The sequence below is a fragment of the Neoarius graeffei genome, chromosome 1 (assembly GCF_027579695.1).
Source record: "Neoarius graeffei isolate fNeoGra1 chromosome 1, fNeoGra1.pri, whole genome shotgun sequence".
Classification (NCBI taxonomy): domain Eukaryota; kingdom Metazoa; phylum Chordata; class Actinopteri; order Siluriformes; family Ariidae; genus Neoarius; species Neoarius graeffei.
Genome location: NC_083569.1, coordinates 24,545,610 through 24,559,279, shown reverse-complemented (window position 1 = coordinate 24,559,279; position 13,670 = coordinate 24,545,610). Strand labels below are relative to the sequence as shown.

The 13,670-nt window shown below is 41.0% G+C and overlaps 3 non-coding genes across 3 annotated transcripts; 2 read left to right on the top strand and 1 right to left on the bottom strand.

Annotated features, from left to right (window-relative positions):
• Positions 1 to 1,879: 1,879 nt before the first annotated feature.
• trnah-gug (transfer RNA histidin (anticodon GUG)) lies at positions 1,880 to 1,951 on the bottom strand. The gene has a single exon. It is a non-coding gene; the product is annotated as a tRNA-His (tRNA).
• Positions 1,952 to 2,777: 826 nt separating this feature from the next.
• Positions 2,778 to 2,850, top strand: trnat-agu (transfer RNA threonine (anticodon AGU)). The gene has a single exon. It is a non-coding gene; the product is annotated as a tRNA-Thr (tRNA).
• Positions 2,851 to 8,123: 5,273 nt separating this feature from the next.
• Positions 8,124 to 8,196, top strand: trnat-ugu (transfer RNA threonine (anticodon UGU)). The gene has a single exon. It is a non-coding gene; the product is annotated as a tRNA-Thr (tRNA).
• The last annotated feature ends 5,474 nt before the right edge of the window (positions 8,197 to 13,670 follow it).

The following is a 13,670-nucleotide window of genomic DNA, read 5'->3' as shown; positions in this document are numbered from 1 at the left end:
GTCCACTTTGGGATATAAAAAGAAGGAACTCCAGTTTAGATTTTGTCTGTCCCATTGCAGGTAGTTTCCTGTACCACTTCATTTGTAGCTGCAGGACAGAGTAACATCACTGCCTTCATCTATAATTGTATGTGTGAAAAGTGGCTTTATTGAAGCTGCTATGGAGTCACCTGTCATGGAGAAGAGACCATGCGCATTCTGATTTTTCTTCCCACCACACATATGAATAAATCACTAATTCAACACTTAATATTTCTGCAATCATGAAAAGTCAAAGTTAACTCACCGAGTGAAAGCCACAGACACATGAATATGACAGTGAACATGATGAATGGTCTCAGCTGAGTGAAAGTATTCTTTCTGTACTATGATATGTTCACATCATAAAGGTTCATGAAGCTCCAGCCCACAGCACCACATGACAGTGTCACCATTGTTACTGACAAATTGTTGATTCTTACTGAAGCATCCTGGCTTTACATTCAGCCTCACATGGGGAACCTGTCTTCAACTCAGACTGTCAGCAGAATTCATGGAATTATGAAAAATCAATCATTCTAATCTGTAAAAATATAATCTAATCAATACATTATTAAATGTTTAAATTCCCTGTTATATTTGTTTTATCAGTGGTTTTGCTGCATTAGGAGATTTGGCCTATTCTGAAATTGCTGTAAATAAGTATAAATCATGACAAATAATTTAGTATGACAAGTTATTATTATTATTATTACAATGTGATTGATTTATTGACTTTGTAAAAATGAAGCCTGTTATTTCACTGAGGTGAGGAACAAACCAGCTGCTGCTCTTGGTAATATTATGAAAGATGCCACCAAGCCATTAGCCCTTAAGAGGTGTGATGCATTTTGTGTGTGAAGTTTGCTGGATCGAGTGAAGGTTGCACAGAGAGAGAGAAAGAAACTGGGTGTTTTATTTATTTGTGTTTCTTATTTCCTCCTTCAATCCTCATTGGGGCCTTTGACAGACCTGAAGGGAGAAAGATTCCATCTCAGGTTCTGATCTAAAAATATTGGGACCTGAGAGGAGTGGTGCTTGTGAGTTCTTGCTGCTGAGGAAGGAGAAGTTTCTTCAAAACATGTTACACTTAAGTCTCTATCATCGAGCCTTTGACACCAACAAAAATACTTCAATTAAAGCTCTAAAGGATTCTTAGAATGCTGTAAATATTTGTAAGTTCCTGGTTACATAGCACTAGAAAACTCGGGACAAGAACTCCATGAGATGTACATGGAAAAAGCATGAGGTTGAGAAAATTACAAGTTAAAAAAGAAAAGAAGACAGAGTCATCTATATCCCTCACCCTATATACCAACTATATACCAAGTTTCAAGATATTATTTGTCACATTTTTCAAATTCTGCTGCAGGAAACCAACCCTACCTCTTTATACTGACCTCAGCAGCCCATGGCATAAGCCCACCGGACCTTTGGTCCAGGTGAGCTAAAAATTAAAATTTCTCACATTTCTTAGTATCAAAAGGCACATATACATTACTTAATCAACACAAAGACAAGAAAGCACAACTTTATTCATCACACACTTGTGAAATTTCTTCTCTGCATTTAACCCATCTGAAGCAGTGAACCCACACACGCATACCAAGAGCAGTGGGCAGCCATGCTAACAGCGCCCGGGGAGCAGTTGGGAGTTAGGTGCCTTGCTCAAGGCCATCCCATATTAACCTAATCGCATGTCTTTGAACTGTGGGGGAAACCAGAGCACCCAGACTCCATACAGAAAGGCCCCCTCTGGCTGCAAACCCAGAACCTTCTTGCTGTGAGGCAACCATGCTAACCACTTACACCACCATGCCACCCAAAATTATTCCTACTCAGGTAGCTTTTTTTGGTTTCTTGCCATGACCCGGATTCGAACCGGGGTTGCTGCGGCCACAACGCAGAGTACTAACCACTATACGATCATGGCGAACTACTCAGAGATAGGACTATGCTAACTTTCAAGACCATACCACTCATAGTTTCAAGTTCTGCTCTGGAAACAAAACCTCAGACTAACCTGAGAGACTTAGTCTGAAATTGCTTCCATGGAAACATGAAAAATTTAAATTTCTCAAATTTCTTAGTATGAAAAGGCACATCTACATCACCTTGTTAATATGTATGCCAAGTTTCAAATCTGTATCATGAATAGTTTTGGATATATGCTCCGGAAACAAACATTGCTCTTAGAAACTAAGTCAAAATCTATTTTTTATGTAAAAATTTGAAAAATACTTGAGAAAGTAGCCAGAATGTACAGTCCATTGACACACTGCATTATTTAAAATGTGTGTCCTTTTTTTGTGAGGCAAATAGTAATTATGATTATAAAATAAATTCATTGAAAGATGTGTAAAGTACTTTTATATAACAATAAATTGCTTAACAATTGTTGTAATAATAATTGTTAATTAATACTTAATTAACAATTATAATTATTATTACAACAATTATTAAGCAATTTATTGTTATATAAAAAGTACTTTACACATCTTTCAATGAATTTATTTTATAATCATGATTTATTTCTTTAATATACATGTATTTATCAAAAGTGAGGTGATGTTGGGTGCGGGAGGTTTTTGCATGGCCCAATAAAAATAATTTCAAAAAAGTAATATATGAGTAAAAGTTCACCAAATGCAACATCAGGAAAGTAGAAATTTTGAAAACACTTTCACAGTCATAACCCCAGTGCAGGGGCTTCAAGGTTCTGCTGTGGCCCCAAGCTTCAGCAGCTGTGAGAGAGTTAAGGCTCCATAGCTCAGTGGTGAAGGTACTAGTCTAGTAAACCAGGGGTTGTGAGTTCAATTCTCACTGGGGCTTGCAAGGAATGCTTTGAAGGTGGAAGGATGATCTAGGTAAAAGAGAGGATATTGAGAACACTGACACCAGAAAGTGCTGCTCATGATTTGTCATCACCTGAAGACCACTTTCTGCCGGTCAGAAGGGCCTCATTTGGAGATTGCTGAGGATCTGAAGGTGTCTTTGGTGTGTAATTTCTGCAAAGCACTTTGCTCTCAAGTCTCCATCAATGCCCATTGTCAGGTGGTATTTGTTTATATTTGGAGGCTACTTTGCAAAATTTACCAAGTCTTGTTTTTGGTAATAATATACAAGTTCAGATATGAATTCATAAATCTGGGCTTGTTGTAATGTTTGTAGGCTGCTGTTTCATAGTTAATTATGCAGGAGAACTTTGCGCATAAAAAGAGCCCTGAAACCTCATATAGGAAATTGGTATAAAAGTATTACATAATTAATATGCAATTATTATATCCATAATAGGTGTTATTTGTGGCACGCAGCCTTTTTACTCAGGTCAAAAGCAGGGTTCATACATTAGATACCCATTTAACCCTAAAAGGACCTAAACTACTGAGTGGGATCAGTTAGAACCTCAGAGGTGGTGTGCTGCTCAGTCTATTCAACTGACGTAACTTTCTGCTTTTCAGAGTTTGTTACTCTATAGATTCTTTATCTAAAAGTATGTTTGTTTCAAGATTGATGAAAAAAAAAGTGTTTAACAAGGTGACTGATTTTCTGTTTGGGTCCCATGACTCTGTGAGATTTGTTGCAAAAAATATTTCAGCATGTTAGTCGCTTCATTGTGTGTCTATCTTTGCCTGTCTGTACGTTTGCATGCTTGTGTTAGATGTCTGCCATAATTAAGAATATAACTCTTTCTTACAAATTGTAGATAACTAGTGAACCTGTTAGTTATAGAGTTACTGAAATGTCTGATGCTTATCTGTCCATGCACTCGCCATACAGAACAACAGACAGTCCAGCAGATACAGAGGAAACTGACATTGTCTAGTTGTGAAAGTGACATTGTTTACTTTTGAAAATAGTCCAGTGGCTGTTCTGGTCATAATATGTGTTACCAATAACCGCTTTTATCTCAGTGTTTTGTGTTTGAATCCTTAGGCAAAGTGTTACTTCTTGATGTAGTTTGGACATAAAAAAATAAATAAATAAAAACTGGGAGCAGCTTAGTAATAAATGTCTCTCAGAAATTTCTAAAATGAGAGATTGTGAGCGGAGTTCTGGAATGTACACTGTAAAAAAAAATCCGTTGTTTTTACAGAAAAATACTGGCAGCTGTGGTTGCCAGAATAATCCTGTTAAAAATACAGTGAAATGTAAACAACATTACAGAATAACTTGTACATTTCATTGGAATTCCATGTACAATTAATGATAACTAAATGTAAATTTTACAGGTATTCAATGTACAATAATCAATACATAACTGTTAATTTTACAGATATTCATTGTACAATAAACAATGATTGTATGAACATTTCACCGGGATTCAATGTATGATGGTTACAAGCAATGATCTACTAGACAGATATTTTATTTGATTTAGAGTTTTACGAAATGTGCCGGAGAGCCTCTACTGACATTTTTTTTATTTTTTTTAACAGGGCAATGATGTAATTTTAACTATCACATTCTGTTTTAGTATTACAGTTTGTCTGTGTTTAAACTACAACAATTTGTAAATTCTACAAAAAAATGATCAATTCAACATATTCTTACTGTTAAATTAACTGTGGTATTTGGTTAGGAGTTTTACAGTATATTGATGCAAATCAGGGCTTTGAACCGGAATTTTTTTCCTATTGGTTCGTTCCGAACAGAAACGGAATTTTAACGTTTCCGGTTTTGGGTTCCACCATTAAATAGACGTTCCCGAACCGGTTAGAACAAAAAAATTTCGTTCCCGGAACGGTTAATTACGTTCCCTGTCAGCGGTTTAACAAATGGCTATAAAATTATGTCTCTGTCTCATCCAGCTTAAGCCAAATGTAGGCTAATTCTATTACAACCTTCATTAAATAAGACAAGAAATAATTCAAAACAATTATTATTTCAAATGTTGGTGATTTGGATTCTCAGTATGTCTTCCCATCTACACAAACAGAAAAAGTGCCAAAAATGAAAGATAATTCGTTTAGTGTGTTACCAAAGGCTAGTCAGGCCCTACAGAGGGCTACCGCATGACGTCACCGCGCCGCGAGATTTTGTTAGGCGCCATATTGGAAGTACACATCTATGCAAGTACATACATACATAAAAACTACAGCTGAAATGTAGCCAGGGCCGGTTCTGCCCTAATCTGGGCCCGGGTGCAACATCGCGCAACCCCCCCAAAAAAAACCACCAGTCTAAATCAGGACAACCATCACATAACTATAACTATAAACATTTTATATCAACTATTTTAACTAAATGGGCTATAATAAATAAGCCTGCAGGCAGCCACGGCGGGCTGCCTTAAAAAGTAACCATTTGTCCTACCTTAAAACTCGTTTTGCATTTTCTGCCTCCTTTTTTGTATTTTCGACCCTCGGTTTATTTTCTTTCCTTTTCTGAAAACCCGATTTGTGTCCAGACATTTTGTTCTGCTACCAACGAACTAACTCGTCAGGTCTCGTCTCTCGAGCCCGCGATGATTCCCGTGGGAAGGGCAACAACTGATACATTTTTACAAACAGCCAATAGGGAGGTTGCATCGTTCAGGCTCTTCTTTGCTCAGACACTCAGTAATTCACCTAGTATTCACTAGCAGTCCACCTTCCCGCGCTCTCCATTCAATCAGCGAACGTCACACAGGAAGTGAACCCCAGCGGGTCATAGAAACTTCCGCAGGAGAAGAATGACTATTTGTAGGCTACAGAAACTTTGAGGAACGAAATAAAAACCGGTATTAACCGGTTACCATTATTTTTAATAAGCGTTTCTGTTCCGGAACATAAAAAATAATAAAGTTTCTGGTTTCGTTTCTGTTCCATGTGAAATAGAAAAAGTTCCCGGTTTTCGTTTTCGTTCCTTGAACCGGTTCAAAGCCCTGATGCAAATTACACACTGCTTCATTGTTTTTGTATTTGCAGTTTTTTTATGTCATGATTTTACATAAATTCACTGTTAATTCTACGGACATTTTTTACAATGTAGATAAGCTATAAATATTCTCAAGTTCTGTAGCAATAGTGTAAAATATTTCTGGCTTTTTTATGTTCTCTATGTACTTAAATGTCTCATTTTAAACTTAACTTGATAATATCATGTAAATATATGATTTCTATTCATATAAAGTTAGTAAATGGGTAATTTAAAAAAAAATACAGATGTTATAATGGACTTAAGTGATACGGATATATGGTTGGGTTTTTTTTTACGTTTTTACATGCGATATTTAGCATTTCCTTTTTTTGGTGAAAATGGTGATTGCTGACATTACAACAAGTAAAAATAATTTGTTTGGGATGTAAATAAAGGGTTAATACTGAGAAACCAGACTTGGCAAATTTTGCAAAGTAGGTTACATATGCTCCCTGACTATAAAGTTTCTTCAAAACATGTTGCACTCAAGTATCTATCAGTGAGCCTTTGACATCTCATCTCATTATCTGTAGCCGCTTTATCCTTCTACAGGGTCGCAGGCAAGTTGGAGCCTATCTCAGCTGACTACGGGCGAAAGGCGGGGTACACCCTGGACAAGTCGCCAGGTCATCACAGGGCTGACACATAGACAATCATTCACACTCGCACCTATGGTCAACTTAGAGTCACCAGTTAACCTAACCTGCATGTCTTTGGACTGTGGGGGAAACCGGAGCACCCGGAGGAAACCCACACGGACAACATGCAAACTCCGCACAGAAAGGCCCTTGCCGGCCCACGGGGCTAGAACCTGGACCTTCTTATTGTGAGGCGACAGCACTAACCACTACACCACCATGCCGCCCCTAGCCTTTGACATCTTAAACAAAAGACTTCAATTAAAACTCTAAAGGATTCTTATCATGCTGCAAATATTTGTAAGTTCCTGGTTACACAGTTCCAACTTTTAGCACTAGGAAACTCAGGACAAGAACTCCATGAGATGTACACGGAAAAAGCATGAGGTTAAGAAAATTACAAGTTAAAAACGACAAGAAGACAGTCATCTATATCCCCCACCCTATATGCCAACTATATACCAAGTTTCAAGATATTATTTGTCACATTTTTCAAGTTCTGCTGCAGGAAACCAACCTTACCTCTTTACACTGACCTCAGCAGCCCATGGCATAAACCCACCGGACCTTTGGTCCAGGTGAGCTAAAAATTTTAATTTCTCACATTTCTTAGAATCAAAAGGCACGAATACATTATCTTGTTAACATATATACCAAGTTTCAAATCTGTATCATGAATAGTTTTGGATTTATGCTCCGGAAATGAACATTGTTCTTAGGAACTAATTCAAAATCAATTTTTTATGTAAAAATTTGAAAATTTATTTTTTCCAAAAATCCAAAATAGCAAAACGCAGCAGTTCACAAGTTGCTTGATACTTATACAAATTTTCATGAAAATATCTTCAGTAGTTTTAAAGATATGGCCTGGAAATGAAAACATGACCAGATGAAACCCGTTTCTATATCCCCCGCCAAACTTCGTTTGGGCGGAGGATTAAAAAAAAGAACCAAAAATACTGTGGGTGGTAAAAGAGAGCAACAGGACTTGCTTGAGGATTCTTGAAGATGTTTCACCTCTCATCCGAAAGGCTTCTAAGACAGAAGAAGTATTCAGATGAGAGGTGAAACATCTTCAAGAATCATCAAGCAAGTCCAGTTGCTCTCTTTTACCACCCACAGTTTACTATGACCTGGATGACTGAGAATCTTCACAGACATGCAACCAAAAATACTGTTTGGATTTTTTTTTGGTTGGAGTTCTCATCACCTGAAAACCATTGGCTGCTGCTGAGGATGACCCCACATGAAGAGCTTGAAGATCAGGAGGTCACTCATGGTGCTTATGGTGCGTCTCTTGAGGGCTTGGCCTGTCCAGTGTTTTTGTTAGCTCAGATGAGAAAGTAGCCAGAATGTACAGTCCACAGCCCACTCTACGATTGGCCCACCACATAATTTAAAATGTGTCTTTTTTTGTGAGGCAAATAGTAAACAGAAGCTAACTGCAGCTAAGAACTAAAGTTGTGAGTGACGTGACGCCAATTTCTGTGGGCTGTTTTGAGGATCGGTGCAGGGGCTTCAAGATTCTGCTGTGGCCCCAAGCTTCAGCAGCTGTGAAAGAACTAAGGCTCCATAGCTCAGTGGTGAGAGCACTGGTCTTGTAAACCAGGGGTCGTGAGTTCAATCCTCACTGGGGTCTGTAAGGGATACTTTTAAGGTAAAAAGATGATCCAGACAAAAGAGGGAATATTGAGAACACTGACACCAGAAAGTGCTGCTCATGATTTCTCATCACCTGAAGACCACTTTCTGCTGGTGAGAATGGCCCCATATGGACAGTTTAAAGATCAGTGAGATTACTCTGACTGAGGACCTGAGGATGTCTTTGGTGTGCAATTTCTGCAAAATACTTTGCACTCAAGTCACCATCAATGCACAGATGATAACAACAACAAAAAAAAGACTTCAAATTAAGACTAATATATAGATTGAGGCACTGCCTAAAAGTGGAGCTCCCATCTGGTTTGTAGAATTTTCTTATATCATAGCCTGCCTCTTTTGTTTTATTTCTTTACCGTTATAGTTACTATACTGTTTCCTTATGTTGCACAAAACGTCAGGCGACAACAGTGACAAGTTACTCACTACTATACTGTCCCGACTACTACTCTACTTCACTAGTTCTTGGGTTTCCTGTGGCAGCAGGCATGCACACACAGGACCGAAACCATCAGAAAACAACTCGATGGGTTTCTTTATGTCTCCACACTCTATGCCTATGGGGCTCCGCTCGCATTGGCCGAAGGAGCACCACTAATATGAAGATTTAAATTTTAATTACAGATAGGAGTGTGGTTCAGTTAAAGGTTAAACTGATTTCCGTGGTGAGTAAATACCGATAGAGCTAGTGTTGGTGTGGGGATGTTCTAAAGCAGCCTGCAAAGCATGTCATTTAGAATGACGAATCCGCACGACTTGCTGCTCTCTAACAGTTCCAATACAGCCAGTCAGCCGTCTGTCACAGAACACGACACATCTGGAGTTTGTCATTTTCATCTTTGGCACTGTGTCCATCTTAGAAACTCACTGCGCTCGCGAGATAATCTGCTCTCTGACGTCATTTCTGTGGATTGAGCGGGACAGAAACCACCCCTCCCCCACCCAGGTTTTTCCTCTGCTCTACACCAAAATCATAGGTGACATGCTTTCTTATTTTGAACGCAGAATGGAAAATTTCACAGAAAAGTAAGCAAAATATATAAAGTTTTCAAGGTCTTTGGTTGAAATGTTTCCCCTTGTGGGCCAAGTTGTAACAGGAGCCAAACCGTGCAGGTGATATTAAAGCTAAGCTAACAGAGCGTGCACAGGCAGCCTTTTGCCACCACTTTACCATCAGCTGACCTGTCGCTAGTGTATTGCTGTTTTCTTTCTTTGTCCATACTGTTTGAACTGATCAGTATAACTGGTTTCATAAGCCATGCTCGGCATTAAATCACTGTTTGCCATCACTTCATTCTCATGCATTTAACTGTGCTATGGGGAGAGCGGGGAAAGGCCGAGCGGCATTTTTTGGATACCAAATGTTTGTCATCAGGGTTGCCACCCGTCCCATAAAATATAGAATCATCCTTTATTTGGCAATTAAATCTTGTGTCCCATATTGAACCGATACGGGACGCAATTTGTTCCATATTTTCATAAATGTCCAATACACATGTCTGTCTCACACATATCAACACTAAATCTAACAATAATGAACAAAATAAAACAGGAAGGCGGCACAGTGGTGTAGTGGTTAGCGCTGTCGCCTCACAGCAAGAAGGTCCGGGTTCAAGCCCCGTGGCCGGTGAGGGCCTTTCTGTGTGGAGTTTGCATGTTCTCCCTGTGTCCGTGTGGGTTTCCTCCGGGTGCTCTGGTTTCCCCCAAAGACATGCAGGTTAGGTTAACTGGTGACTCTAAATTGACCGTAGGTGTGAGTGTGAATGGTTGTCTATGTATCAGCCCTGTGATGACCTGGCGACTTGTCCAGGGTGTACCCCGCCTTTCACCCGTAGTCAGCTGGGATAGGCTCCAGCTTGCCTGCGACCCTGTAGAACAGGATAAAGCGGCTAGAGATAATGAGATGAGATAAAACAGGAAATACTCCGTTGCGGGATCTACCCAGGACACAAACCCAGGCCCGGCGCCAGAAACAGTTTACTAAGGGGGCAATTAGAAATCGCAAGGGGGCAAATATTTTTCATATAGTGTGTAGTAGTGATGGCGGTCTGACAACGTGTTTCAAACAATTAACTGCGCCAACCACAAAACCACAGCCCCGAGGTTGCTTTAGTACGGGAAAATCATCTGACATATTACCAGGGCAGTTGCGCTTTATCAGCCCCCGTGCCCACCTGTTAACCCTCCCCTCCGATTTTCTCACAGACACGCGTTACAACCGGAAAGATGCCAAACATAAAACAACACACACAAACCTACAGGCAAGTCCTTTAAATTTAAAATACATACAAATAGCTCCGCGGCATGAAAACAAAACGTCAATGCAAGTCTAAGGTACTTGGTTCGGCGGCCAAAATCATAATTTAAAAAAAATCAACAGACCCCGCGGCTGCACCAGTAATAGCCTTCCTGACTCGCACCGAGTCAACGCTAACCACTTAATCCGCGATCCCAGTTTAGGCGTGTAGGGGACTAAACACTCAGAAGTGATGAATTTTCACCCCCGCTGCATGGGGGGTGACGTCAACGACGCATATTCTTACGCTATTTGCACACAAAGCGGACCATATATGAACACATACACTAACATAAACAGAGATAAACTTAGCCTACAAAGAAAGAAAATGGATTCACAATATTGTGATTGAATTCGTTTAATTCGGTGGGGGAAAGACTACTCCCGTAAACTTGACTGCATATTACAGGATATTGCAGAGACAGTGCACTTGTAAGTGTACATGTAAAACCCCCGCCTGCACGACCCCTCCCCTTGTCCTTATCACAGGTCTGTGTGTGCGTGGCTGTGTCAGCATTACATATCTATGTCTAAAATAGGTGATTTATGTGAAATGTATTTTTGTGCAATGCGCAACCACTTAATATTTCGTATTTGAAAATGCAAATTATTAATACGTCTATAATACATTATATTTTCATAAGAAAACAATTAAGTGATCTGAGTCTCCGTTGAGGGCTGTAGCCACAAGGGGGCAACGCCCCCTTTTGCCCCTGGACAACATGCAAACTCCGCACAGAAAGGCCCTCGCCAGCCACAGGGCTCGAACCCGGACATTCTTGCTGTGAGGCGACAGCACTAACCACTACACCACCCGGGTCTCAATGTATTTAGATTATATTTTAAAAGTTCATTGTTGCCTACTTGTACATAATACATTTTTACAGCATTGGCAATAAAGCATTTCAAGCCTTAAGTATGAGTAATTGCTTCTTGATCACCCCTTTACTAAAAACACCTACAAAATAAAACATACCACTGCTGCGGGCACCCCACCCCATGGGAGTCGTGCCCGTGGTGGTCATGGCCCCAAGGAGCCGTGGTGGGCGTCCCTTATTTTCATTTCTGAATGGTGGCAACCCTATTTGTCATGTCTCATTCAAAATGCTTATTGTCATTTACATCTCTCATCTGTGTTCACTTTGTCTAATATCAAGAAATGCAAATGTACACACGGGCTGTGAAAAACAAACATTCTCATTTATTGGGTAAAACTTTGTGATGACATTTCCATATTCACTTTACTCACTGGCAATCAAACTCTGGCACTTCCGGGTTTAGGTGGGGAAACCGAGGGACTGTACCACTTGGGTCAGATAGAGGGGTTTCGTGGGTTGAACCATTTTGACAGGGTTGCGAGTGGATTCAGGGCAACTTGTCAGATCCCGAAGAATTTCACAGTGATTTCAAAATCAGCATCACTATTTAGAATTAAATTCCTACAACTCATCATTTATATTAATTCATTTTTTACCCGTTTTCTTTCTCTTTCAGCTTGTGGCTTTTCTTGTGAAAGATTTCTTCGCCTTTCTCTCGCTCTTTCACCGCTTCTTTCCTTTTCTTCCTCTGGCAAAACTCCCTTTGACTTCATCTTTCTCTCCTTGGTTCACTTGTTTTGACATCTTTTTAAAGTTTGTATTAAAGTGTGTAAAGTGATGATTATTGTGTTGCGCTGTTTGAGTTGCTCTCGGTGGAAAAACCCGATAAACACGAAATTATCTGCAGACAAAAATAAGTGACGTAGGTGCGCTCGCGCTTCTAGTTCCGGCCAAAATCAAACAGCCAATCAGAATCTCGAGGGTTGGGGACGGACACAGCTGGGATCCCTGTGTGTCTTCAGGATGGAGCTCCGCGATGAATAAACTTATCAATAAATAATTGTTCTTTTTGTTTGTTTTAAAGGTGTCATTCCACGACAAACAGTTTAATACTTGCTCTTTTTGAAATACCATAGGTCACTCTGAGTTGCATATGCATGCTGCACGTGAAAATGTTCTTCTACCCCCATTCCCTGGATTAGCCTATGAAAGAAAATAGATGGAAAAACGAGCGAATCAGAAAAAGCCCTACAAACTTACGTCACTTTGAAAATTAGTAGTCATGGCCTCGCCCATAACCCACTGGAGGGAGCGTCACAGTGCCGTTAGCCAATCAGAAGTGATATGTTTACATGTCATGAATATTCATGAAAGTGGCAGTTCTCGTCTATGGGCGGAGCACAGAAGACGGCAGGACAGACCTCAGGTTGATAAACCGTTTTATTGTCACACTTTTCAGTCTAACTTGGTTTGAAAACACAGACAGCCACACACACAACCGGCGTCTGGTTCAGGGGAAGCTCCTCTGCTCTCTGCTTTCCCTCTTTAAATAGGGCGCGGTCACTGGGAAGACACACACAAACACAGGTTAATTGATGTCAGGTGTAGTGATTCTGCCACTTACCTTCCCTAACTCCGCCCTCCTGTCACAGACCGGCGCTTGACCACGCCCCCGCTGCCACATACCCTCACAGCCCGACTCAGGCCGGGCGGCCGTCTGGCCTGTCGCCGACTCCCCCCCCCCCTTGACGGGAGCGGAAGTCCGCCACGACCATCTGCGCCCCCGGCCTGTGGACCACCTTGAAATTAAAGGGTTGGCATGCCAGATACCAATGGATGATCCACGCATTGGCATCCTTCATGCAGTGGAGCCACTGGAGGGGCGCGTGGTCCGAACAGAGGGCGAAAGGGCACACCAGCAGGTAGTACGGGAGGGCGAGGACTGCCCACTTGATGGCCAGACACTCTTTCTCTATGGTGCTGTAGCGCCCCTCACGCACTGGCAGCTTCCTGCTGATGTACAGGATGGGGCGGTCCTCCCCCTCCACCTCCTGGGACAAAACCGCCCCCAGCCCTCTGTCCGACACATCGGTCTGCAATATAAAGGGGTGAGAAAAGTCAGGGGAGTGTAAAAGTGGCCCCCCACACAGTGCAGCCTTTACCTCAGAAAAAGCCCGCTGGCATTGCTCTGTCCACTGGACCGGATCTGGTGCCCCCTTTTTAGTGAGATCAGTCAGCGGGCTGGTGATGTCTGAATAATTAGGTATAAACCTACGATAATAGCCAGCCAGCCCCAGGAACTGTCTCACCCCCTTTTTGGTCTTGGGCCTCGGGCAGGCC